Source organism: Triticum aestivum, chromosome 6B (assembly GCF_018294505.1).
Source record: "Triticum aestivum cultivar Chinese Spring chromosome 6B, IWGSC CS RefSeq v2.1, whole genome shotgun sequence".
Classification (NCBI taxonomy): Eukaryota; Viridiplantae; Streptophyta; class Magnoliopsida; order Poales; family Poaceae; genus Triticum; species Triticum aestivum.
The window spans coordinates 724341116-724353647 of NC_057810.1; the positions used below are offsets into that span (position 1 = coordinate 724341116).

General features: G+C 43.5%; 1 long non-coding RNA gene across 3 annotated transcripts; it reads left to right on the forward strand.

The window, feature by feature from the left end:
• The first annotated feature begins 7384 nt into the window (after positions 1 to 7384).
• Positions 7385 to 9853, forward strand: LOC123135232 (uncharacterized). 3 transcript variants are annotated; one of them, XR_006465862.1, is made up of 5 exons: positions 7393 to 7548; positions 7626 to 7781; positions 7866 to 7934; positions 8227 to 9072; positions 9277 to 9853. It is a non-coding gene; the product is annotated as an uncharacterized lncRNA (long non-coding RNA). The 3 variants fall into 3 exon arrangements; XR_006465863.1 differs by having other exon boundaries at positions 7385 to 7548; positions 7644 to 7781; positions 8227 to 9853; XR_006465861.1 differs by having other exon boundaries at positions 8227 to 9853.
• The last annotated feature ends 2679 nt before the right edge of the window (positions 9854 to 12532 follow it).

The window sequence follows — 12532 nt, forward strand, 5'->3', positions numbered from 1 at the left end:
TCCAGGCCTCCGGGATTGATGCTGGTATGTAGTACCTGTTTTCACATAATTGACTTGTGGTGCTATGATTTCGGTTCTGCTACTAAGTCATAATTAACCTGTCCAGTATCTGCTCTACAGTTGGAAGTGGCAAGCGCGTGTATGTGTGCACAACAAATTACTGACGCCGACAAGGCGAGGACGCACGCCAAGCCATGGCTTCCACCACGCAGAACTAGGCCACCCTCCCGTTCCTCGCCGTCGTACTGCGCTCCACGGTGCTAGCGTGTGCTGGCACTTCCTCGATTGATGTCAATGTAGGATAGGAGTTGGGACTACTGCAGGGAGTAGCAGGGCACTTGCCAAGATGGAGAGGTATTTGGGGCCAAAACCAAGCTGCTGCTGCGAATTCGGCCAATTCACCTTGAAGCAAATGAAGGTACGCCTTACTGCTGCGCAACGATGTTTCTCGTTTTTTCCATTGAATTATTTCCTTGATTATAAGTTGCTATTTTCTTTTCTTGGGTCCCTACATAGGAACATCTATCCGAACTTGACTCTGAAAATTCAAATGCTACCATATTCAGTGTCCAGGAATCCGGGATCGTTGCTGGTACGTATTAATTTTGACTCTGCTATGATTTCATCAGAAAGATTCAGTATACCGCATCCTGCTGTTACACCATGAATAAACTGAATCTCTCAGTAATACACTGTATTTTACAGCAAAGCGGGACCGCATCCTGTGGTGTCCACCATGTCCTGCGCCTTGGGTTTGCACCAAAGTTTTAAATAGCGCGCTAAGCATCTTAGCGCCGGACCTCTTTCAAATGCTATAGCGTGCTATAGCGGAGCTATAGCGCGCTATTTAAAATGTTTGTTCATTTGTTTGGATCAAAGTCTCTTAGCGCAAGACCTTTTGTAAACGCTATAGCGTGCTATAGCGGAGCTATAGCGGGCTATTTGAAACAGTGGTTTGCACATCCGCTCTGCTTACTCTGACTCCTACGCCAAGACAACCTCGCCATCTTCGACCACGGCACCACCTGGGCCCACATCACCGGCGCAAACTTGGGGCTGAGACCGAGCGGCTCATCATCCACGTCCCGATGTTCTGCGCCATTAGCACCATGTGTACATGGATACACCTGCATGTATCAGTTAGATGAAGCCGGTGTCATTAGCGCCATTAGCTCCGAACCCTTTTGTCCCTATGTCAGTGCAAGGGCAACAGAGTGCGGCACCTGTCTTTGCCTCCACACCAAATATGCCCGCGGGAGGCGTCCAGATGGTTCTTATGCAGAGCAATACACCAACCTTGCCTCAATCTTCGGTGACCGCTGGAGTTACAACATCAGCTAAAAAGGTGTGGTGCACTAAATGTCAATCTGCAGGGCATACTGCTGAGGATTGTGTGACACAACAATTTTGTTTTATATGTAATAAGCCGAATCATCCAATGACCATGCGTCGGTGCCCTGCTCTCAAGATGCCGAAGCCGGTGGCGATGCTCTGTGGATATGGTACTGAGAACATGGCTTTTTTTTCAGATGCCTGACAATGTCTGTAGGGCGGATCTAGCACCAAAAGTCTCCCCAACAGCGCTAGTCACGATCTGCGGTGGCTCTATCACTTCCAGTATTGTGGAGGCAGAGGTTGCCAAGATTGCTCAGTGCCAGCAAGCGTGGACTTGGGAGGCCATACCACATGGTCAGAATGCCTTTCTCATGTCATTCCCAAGTGAGGAGGTGCTTCTGCGAGTCACAGGGTTTACTGTTTTTATCAAATCTCACAATGTCACTTTGGAGTTCAAGGCTTGGCAGTCTGAGGAGATACCACACCGCTTTGAGTTAATACCTATTTGGGTGCATGTGCACGGGGTCCCTCACGCACTCCGCCATTTTCTGGGCCTGTGGGCAGTTGGCTCGGTAATTGGCGCAACTATGGATGTGGATCTGCTCTGTTTGCGTCGTCGAGGTATTGTTCGCATACAAGTGGCTGTGCTAAACCTCGATGCTTTCAAGACGAGCACAATTAATTCTCTCTCGTCGGATGTGGTCGTTCAAGGCAAGGGGTATGAGTTTCGGTACAGTTTGGAAAACTCAGACTTCCATGTCGATGCTGATTTCGTGCCGCGTGTCTGGGAGCATGGAGATGATCCTGAGGATGACAAGGGGCAGGACAGAGAGGAAACTATGAGGTCTAATGATCCAAGCAAGAGGTCAAAAGCATCGTCGTCATCCAATGCCCAGAAGATTACTCCCACCTCGGGAGGAGTGGTGCCCATGCAGCTTGCCGCATCAACAGCTGCTTCGAGCCGGACTGCGTCGCAAACGAAAATCATCGCAGTTACACCACTGAACCCGCATCGTCGTGCACCAACCATGGAAGCTTCACCGACTATACAGGGGCCGTCTTCGTTGGGCACGCTGCCTCCAGCCACTTCTGGTTTGGCGCAGCGGATCATTGAGGCACCAGTTCTTCAAGTGGAGCCTGCTCCTCTACTGCCATTTACTCCTGTGACAGCAGCATCATGGCGACGGCCGTGCCCTGGCGCCACCCCCGCTGGATGGGTTTGCGTCATTGGAGGACACTGCAGACGACTCCCTATCATCTCCGACGTCCGGCACTCGGTCTCCTTCCCGTCGGGGTGTGATCTTTTCCCCGGCGGTTAGGGCGGACCATGAGTCGGCGATGGTGGCGCTGCGAGCTTTGTCCTCTGCGCCTTCTTCGCCAGGTGGAGCTTTGGTGGCTGAGGCGATCGCCGAGGTGGAGGGCGCGGTGCAGCCCTTGCAGTCTACTTCATCACCTGATACGTCTACACCACCTTTCGGAGTTGGTGAGACGGGCTCCGAGGCCGTTGTTACTCCTTCGTCGTTGAGGCGTAGTGGGCGTCATCATGTCGGGACCGATGGATCAGCAGCCACCGACGAGGATTCTATGGTGAAGGCTATGCGTAGGACTGCTGCACGCAACCTCGACTTTGAAGGTACTTCCTCTCGCAAATCTTTTATGTCTTTTGACTATTCCAAAGTATCCTCAAATATCACTAGACTTGGGGTGTCACTAGGACGTAATGCAAACGAGATAGATTTTTCGGTCAAGTCTCTAAAACAAGTGGAGTTCGACCGGCTTACGGTTGCTCCCAAGTCTTCGAGCTTTGTCGACCCTCTCGTGTCATATGAGGAGGATGAGGATGCTGATGCCAATCATGAAGGCAAGTTTCTCTCCCATCTGGTTAAAGACATGACTGAAGTAGACCTTGATGATACTGTACGCGACACTACGCTTTTTGAGCTTGTCGCGTCAGTGCGCAAGAATAAGTCTAACTCAGCAAAGAAAAGAGGGCGCTCTTCTAAGAAACTAAATGTCTCTAAACATAAAGTTGGTTCATCATGAGAGGCATGTTCTGGAATAGCAGAGGTCTTGGTGACTTGGCTAAACACAAACACATTGCCGATTGTGTAAAGGATCATTTGTTGGACTTTGTGGCTATCACTGAGTCAGGTAAACGTGATTTTCCAACACATGTCTTGGACCACTTTTCATGTGGTTTTGATTACGAATGGCACGTCTTACCGCCGACCGGGAGGTCCGGGGGAATATTGCTAGGTATTAACTCTACATACTTGCAACTATTGTCCACGACAAAGGGGGAGCATCATATTAAATTCCACCTTCGAAATAAGTCCGACAACTTCATCTGGAGTCTGGTGGCTATATATGGTGCCGCTCAAGAGGAGTTTAAGTCTGCATTTCTAAAAGAGCTGGTTAATACCTGTCGAAACAATCCTCATCCCATGTTAATCGGGGGGGATTTCAACATCCTTCGATATCAGCAGGAAAAAAACAACGATCGGTTTGACACTAGGTGGCCTTTCCTCTTTAATGCTGTTATTGACAGCCTCGATCTGAGAGAAATCACAATGTCTGGTCGTCAGTATACCTGGGCCAACAACCGTTCGGTGCCGACCTTTGAAAAACTGGACCGGGTGCTAGTTACCACTGACTGGGAATACAAATATCCCCTAGCATTGGTTCGGGCACTTGAAAGAATTGAGGCCTTATCGGATCACGCTCCGTTGCTAATCAATTTTGGACAACCAATCCCGAGTTCGAATCGCCACCAGTTTAAATTTGAACTGGGATGGTTCACTAGAGAGGGATTTCAGGAGCTAGTTAAGAAAGTGTGGGCACGCCAGCCCCGCGGTAACACACCCATCCAAAGATGGAATAATCGAATCCGCTCCCTGCGTCGATTCCTTCGAGGATGGGCCAAGCATACTGCTGGAATTTATAAAAAAGAAAAATTGCGTTTGTCTACCCTAATTGATTCCCTTGATAAAATAGCGGAGGTGAGGCCTCTGTCTGCTGTTGAGATCGAGCAAAAAAGCAATCTTAACGAGCAGATTGCCCACCTACTACGTGAGGAAGAGATTAAATGGTACCAACGTAGCAAGGCGGATTCGTTAGTGCTAGGTGATGATAATACGAAATACTTTCAGATGCTTGCCAATGGCAGACATAGAAAGAAGCGTATATTCGCCCTTGACCAGGAGGAAGGCCGAATAGAGGGGGACGTACCACTTAGAAATTTTATCACTAAGTTTTACAAATACCTTTTTGGGCCTTCAGCCGAGACTAATTTTCATCTAGATGAATCCGTTACTCATGACATCACTCAAGTTACGGAAGCGGAAAATGAATTCCTAACCTCTCCTTTTTCTGAGGAGGAAATTCGAACCGCTGTGTTTCAGATGGAACACAACAAGGCACCGGGACCGGATGGCTTTCCCGCAGAGTTCTATCAATGCTTTTGGGACGTCATTAAGGCAGACTTGGTTCAGTTGTTTAACCAACTGCATTTCGAGGACCTTGACATTTCTCGTTTAAACTTTGGGGAAATTATCCTACTGCCTAAGATTAAGGAGGCTAGTCGTATTCAACAATATCGACCGATTTGCCTTCTCAATGTAAGTTTTAAAATTTTTACGAAGGTAGCGACTAATCGGTTGAACGGTGTAGCTGACCATGTCGTAAAACCCACACAAACAGCATTTATGCAAGGTCGCAACATTTTAGATGGAGTGGTCGTCCTGCACGAAACTGTACATGAACTGCACCGGAAAAAAATGAACGGTGTCATTCTTAAAATTGATTTTGAGAAAGCCTATGACAAAGTTAAGTGGCCCTTCTTGTTGCAAACCTTACGCATGAAAGGGTTTTCACCAAAATGGTGCCGCTGGGTAGAGAGCTTTGTCTCTGGCGGTAGTGTGGCCATAAAAGTTAATGAAGACGTTGGCAACTATTTTCAGACAAGGAAGGGGCTTCGCCAAGGCGACCCCGCGTCTCCTATTCTGTTTAACATTGTGGCCGACATGCTAGCTACCCTAGTGGAGCGGGCCAAGCTGGATGGTCAAATTAGCGGGGTCATCCCACATCTAGTAGAAGATGGTCTATCCATTCTACAATATGCCGATGACACGATTCTTTTTATGGATCATGATCTTGATAAAGCAAGAAGTCTCAAGCTGCTCTTATGTGCCTTTGAGGAACTTTCTGGTCTCAAAATTAATTTTCATAAGAGTGAACTTTTTTGCTTTGGAGATGCTGCAGAATCTGCACCCGAGTATGCCGACATTTTTGGATGCCAGCTCGGGCAGTTTCCGATTAGGTATCTGGGTATCCCCATACACTATCGGCGTTTAACTATCGCTGAGTGGAGGCATGTGGAAGAGAGACTTGAGAAACGTTTAGCCAGTTGGAAGGCCAAACTCTTGTCTTATGGGGGGCGATTGATCTTGATCAATTCTGTCCTAAGCAACATGGTTTTATACATGTTGTCATTCTTCCACCTGCCGAAAGGGGTTCTACAGCGTCTAGATTACTTTAGATCCAGATTTTTTTGGCAGTGTGATAACGAAACCAAGAAATATAGACTGGCTAGGTGGAGCGTATTATGCAGACCTAAAAGCCAAGGGGGCCTGGGAATCCAAGACCTTGAGATTAAAAATATCGCTCTTCTCAGCAAGTGGGTCTATAAATTACTCACTGAGAATGGAGTATGGCAGGAAATCATTCGCAACAAGTATGTGGGATCCAATGCCATTTCTCAAATTCATTGGAAACCTGGGGATTCACATTTTTGGAGTGGTGTCATGAAGGCCAAGGAATTCTTTTTCCAATTTGGGACCTTCTTGGTTAGGGACGGTGCTCAGGTTCGTTTCTGGGAAGATACCTGGCTAGGGAACACTCCCCTAATGGTGCAATATCCGAGCTTGTACCGGATCGTCCGACATAAATTTGTCACGATCAAACAAGTATTAGGACAGGAAAACCCCGATATTTCTTTCCGTAGGGATCTTTTGGGCACTCGTCTGACAGCATGGAATGAATTACTCACTCGCCTGGAGGACATTCAACTGTCAGATGATCCGGACACTTTTCGATGGAACTTGCATCAGAATGGCAAATTTTCGGTCAAATCCATGTATGATGCAATGGTTCATTGTGATGTTCCTGTAGATAACAGGAAATTATGGAAGCTAAAAATTCCCCTAAGAGTGAAGATTTTCCTCTGGTTTCTTAACAAAGGAGTCATCCTAACTAGAGATAATCTGGCACGACGAAACTGGCATGGCTCCAAGACATGTGTCTTTTGCCAACATGACGAGTCTATCAAACACCTATTTTTTGAGTGCAAGTTCGCTCGGGCAGTTTGGGCTACGGTCCAAGTAGCTTCGAATTTATATCCACCACGTAGTGCACGGAATATGTTCGGCAACTGGTTACGGGGTATAGATAAACAATTTTCTGCACATATTCTTGTGGGAGCGGCGGCCTTATGCTGGGCAATGTGGCTTACCAGGAATGATGTGGTTTTTAACAATAAATGTGTCTCATCTCCTATGCAGGTTATTCATGTTTGTACACGATGGCTCCGTACTTGGTCTATCCTGCAGAAGCCGGAAGACAGGGACATTTTTATGATGGCGTCTACACGGCTGGAGCGTACGGCCAGGGAGGTTTTCTACCCCCATGGATGGCGGTGTGATTTACGGATAGGATCTACCGCTCCTTAGGCTGGACACGATTTATTGCTTGACATTGTATCAAATTATTTTATTTTTGGCTGTGTGCATCTAGCTATGCAGAGGCCGGGCTTTCTTTCGATATGATTGTATCACCTCGATATATTTAAAGACATTACAACCGAGCACTCTTCGAGCCCTCTAAGGCCATCAGTGTTTTTGACCGTCAGATCTATGGACGTATCAGTTTTTGGCCGTTGGATAAACCTCCAAGCGCAACAGTTTCCACAAATGAAATGGGCCGCCGCTCCCGTAACAAAATTGAGACTCTCTGGTTAACTGGGCCAACCTTGGCCTTTTTAGAGAAGGTGAAGCAGCGACACCGCACGATTCCCTCCGTACTTCTCTCCTCTCTCGCGAGGTGCGATCTCTCCGACGGCTTCTGCCCTAGGTCCACTCGCCGCCGCGATGCTATCCCCATAACCGAGGCGTCATGAGATCTCCCTATCGTATGCCTTACGCTTCGTAGAGATTCCAGGTAAAATCAACTTCTTCCTTCTTGGGCTGGAGGTGAAATCATTTTACCTTCCCTACGATCCTCCTGATGCTACTTAGGTGGAGATGAGAATGCAGTGTAGTATGCATCGCTGGACGTTCCTTCCAGCGGCAGCGGCAGCGGCGAGGAGCCCATTATGTTTCCACCTGCTTCCTTTCATGGATACAGTGTCTTCTTGGCCTGCCAGAGCCCAGATCTGGCCGTGGTTTGTACTGGTGAGTCCCTTTTGAACGCCCCTCCCCTACCCCTCCTTTCCATCCTTGTTTATGTCATGTTCTGATATGCTGATATTTATTTAGATCATCGTTCAAGATAAGAGACTGGAAGAGATTCATCCCCGCACTAAGAATCTGTCCAACGAAACCAAGGTTGGTTTCTGTACTTAGATCTCTTCTTTAGTTATGTCTGAATTTTCTCCTTTTTTTAATTTCTAATATCAAGGTTCTTTCCATACGGATGAGCAAAACATAACAATTAGCATTAATTTATCAATCTAATTCAGCTCATGCATACGTACTGTCTTTTACTATTCTACGTATAATGAAGAGATCAAAACTATCTATTGGCGCACAATCAAGTTTCTTTCTCTCATTTGCATTTCTATCATAGTAGAATTTATGACTATATGTTTTGCTTTTAACAATTATGATTCTTTGGCAGGGAAGATTGCGATAACATTGAGACTAGAAATGATTCAGAATTGTTGTTGACTCCAGTTTGCCACACCTTATGATGCAAAAATTAACAACTGGAATGTTGAAGATGGACGACGACGTATTGTTACATACTAGAAATTAGAAATCAAATATAAAAAGGAGAAGATACATTGGGTCATCATAATTATTTCTTGTGGAAGAACAGGGATGATGCCTAGGCAATGACACTGCCTATGGGACAGTTGATGAGTATCATGGGTATAAGGCCTGGAAACTAAACAAGCATCACGTTCCGTGTTTTTTTGTGTGCCATCGTGTAGCTTTGTCTATGGTTATTGAACAAAATGCTTATCGACTTAGCAAGTTGTGCTTGTTGGCTCCGAGATCTTTGCTGGACGAGAAGTTTAGTTAGTATTTGCTACATATTAATAAGTTTCTTTTCTTTGACCGGAAGGTCTTGGTGAGCTGTGAAGGTCAATTTGGCACTCAATTTAGGAAATTACATGAACTGCTGCTATACATATTATAGACAAATATAATATAAATTATACACATATTATCTTCTAACATCGTCAAAATCAAAGATAACACTGTTTATTTTTTGGCTTTTACCTCATTTGTACCGTACTGTAAAAGTTGGCTGCAGGGGGGCTTCACTTTCATGGTGGCAGGAAACATATAGATGATGCTCAAAAGTAGGCCCATCATGTTACTTTATTTTATTTCTAACCTCTCCTTTTTGCACATCTACAGGTGCATTTTGAAAGCTATTTATGCTAAATTTTAAAAATTCACTTCACTTTGTCACAATTTTATGAGCATCCAGACAAGCTGCATGCAGCTTGAAAAGGTAAGATTTTGTTGAGCTATCATTGTATCTTATATCAAATTGTAGCTTACTTACGATGACGGGCCTACTTTGCATCCACATAAGTTTTCTCATCATTTAGGTTGAATGCAAAAAGCAAACCTACATCCCACAAGGAAAATTCGACTTTTATATATGACTAAAATCTTACACCTATTTGTTAAAAAATGGATCACATTGATGCAGGGGGTTCATTCATTGTGGATTTATGTGAAATATATCTAATTTTATATGGACCAAAGCTAATATTCCGGATGTCCTGCTATTGGTATGTCGTACTTCACATGGAGAACATATGTAACCGTCGAGGATGATATTATTCATTGGAAAAGTAGTAAATGCAAATGATTTATGATTGTGAAATATTAATCCATCGAGGACTTGATTCATCCCCTTGCAGCTTGGAATATTTGGCACAATGGCATCATGCAAAGGCAATATCTTTTTACATATACTGAACCATTTTGCATCTTGCGGGCCCTTATTTTGAACTAGCCCATGACCGGTTTCAGAGAAGGCACATGGGGTCCGTTCTTACTTACTGTGGAGAGGACGAAGAGGGTGCTGGCAGCAATGATCAAAATATGTGTGTTTGGGTACGAGGATAAAATTATCTGCACTGGTGTACAATGTCTTTGTTTGGTCATGTTGTTATCAGTCCCATGTTCTTAGATTATTTAAACATAATTGCATTTTTTCCTATCCATTTGGCACATTATATTGTCCACAAAAAGTTACGTTTAACTTTCATTTCTTAAAACTATCTATAGTTACACAATTTATATCATTATATCGAAGAAATGGACGGGCGCGGCAACGCGCGCCTTCATAGTCTAGTATATTCAATGAAATGTCCTTTATCGAAAAAAATCAGTTAGATGAACGACTTGACAGACATGAGCACGGATTATCATATTCCGTGTGAACGAGTACATGTTAATACGTCGTGTAGATGATAAATGTATAGACTTATGTAACACCAAGACACAGTTTAGATTCGTCGCCAAAAGAAGACACGGTTTAGATTATCGTGATGACACTGAGACATCAGTTAACATGTCTTGTTTCAATTGCCTGGTGTGCATAGATCGAGGCATAAATCAATATGACTTGTCCCTGTGTTTCGACATGGTTATTTATGAATACTAGATGATACCCCGCGCGTTGCTGCGGGAAATATTGTCTAAAGTTGGTGTTTCACTCATCAACTGACTCCTAAAAGGATCGACAAAACGATGAATAAATTATTCTTATTTGAAGATACTTTAGAATGATACATGACTAATGATACATAGGTAAGTAAGATCAATCCGCCTACTTACATCATTCAGATTTTGGACAATACACGAACAATCAAAGAAGCAGAGAATGGTTAAGCTTTTCAATATGCGCAAGTGGAATAAACTATCAATCTATAACTAAAACATCACCACCTAGCTATAACCCCAAGTCTTGATTCTGTGCAATCTGCATTAGAACTCCCATGCACATTTACTTTAATCCATCCCAAAACAGGAGGCATACAAATTTCATTACTCCCGATAGAACAGTAAGGTTTTCGCTCTTTTGACTAATTCTATGCATTGGATAACATAACTCTGATCAAATAAAATAACAACCTAATCCACTGATTGGTGCATTACCTTTATGTAATCGGCATTACTGAGGTGCTGCTAATCTTTCAAAAACCAAAAATAACAGCCTAATTCTCATGTTTTCAACGTGTCTCTAAAGGAGAATTTGTAGTTGAGACATGAGACGGACTGAGAATAGGAAAGAATTGAAATATTACACTTGTCTAAAATTTTAAATCCCATATTATGTATAACCATTTCCGTCTACATTACCATCCATGCTTGAGTGGCCAATTATCAAATTGAAGTTGTTGTATGTTTGGAAACTACATAATCAAGACAAAAGCAACCTGTAAACATCAAGATAGTTATGTTATTAAGAGAAGATACATTTATCTTGCATTACAATTAAGTAATAAAAAGATCTGATGAACAACAAAGAAGACTATGGATGGCATACCATAAAAAAACCTTCTTCCCTTTTACATTTTGTTGGACATCTTCAGCAATACAAAACAGTAATAGAAAAAAGTAAGTCAGCCATCTTGCTCAGTAGTAAAACCTGTATATGACTTACCTCGGGAAGATAAATATGCATATACCCTCAAATTGATATGTGCATGGGAAGTAAAATAAAGAGTAAGCAACATATAAAGAAGATTACTTGGATACTATATAGTTGCAACTTGCAACTTAGGAGGTATATAGGACAAATTATTACCTCTCCGGGTGAATGTTAGTCTTGTATTTCTTCACAAAAGTGATCGTGCTTCCTCATTGAACTACAGTACAAAACAACTGTCTGGTCAGCTCTATTCTGAGACAATTAATGATCAGTATGAAGAATTCCTAGTTTAGGCCCTCACGAGCATGTTAATGTAAGTATACTCCACACAAGAATACATACATATTTGAGGAATCACCTTAATTATACGATTATCCACAGGCATAAGAAACTGGCAGAGAAGGTTAACTAAGAACTGCATGCAGGACCTAAGAGACCAGATGTATATATTTACATGCATCTGAAAAATCACGCTACTCTGCACTAACAAACTGAAATTGTAATGGGAAACCAATTAACACTGAATAAGCTGTGATATTCTGATATGTGTTCTGCAGCTGCAACCCATGACCTGACAACTTCACAATTTGCAATAAGCAGGGTATTAGGGACACTCACATCTGTCTGGAAACATCTCAGGATAAAAAAAAATATAGTGAGGAAACTAAAAATTTGGAAAAAGTTCAGAATAAGACTGGAGCAAGTATTGCATCACTTTGAAACAGCTCGAGTTAATTGAAGCTAGCACTCATTGTGTATAATTTGTACATCATAAGAATGAAAGAAGACAGCGACGTCGCTACCCCTTTTAGGAAAGAAAAAATAATTTATGATGTAGTATGTATACATCAAGTCTTTAACAAAAATAGATTGAGTGGGTAATTTACAGGTTGTGCTACTGGAGGGTGGCTTCTTGTTTACTTGAGAAAATGGACAAATGAATATATGTACATGAATAAACTCGCTTGGATGTCACTCGATCAGTCAAATTGCTGCATGACATTTCAGAACATTAAAAGAGGATGAACAGTACTGGAATACACCATTTTTTCCTTTCGAAAATCAATAGTTAGATCAAGGTCAGGAGTCATGACCTAGAATTGACGGTTGCTGCGGCAGCATGAGTCCAAGGTAGTCGAGAAAACCCCTTGCATGTACACAATGATAGTGTGCCGCTGCCTATCCCCCACTGGCCTCACCTTGTAGAGCACTCGTGTGGACAGCTTCCTCCAGTGTCTCGTCGTTGCCGTCGCCGCCGCCGGGAACCACCGATGTTGGTAGTTACCATGGCGAGTCGAGGTGT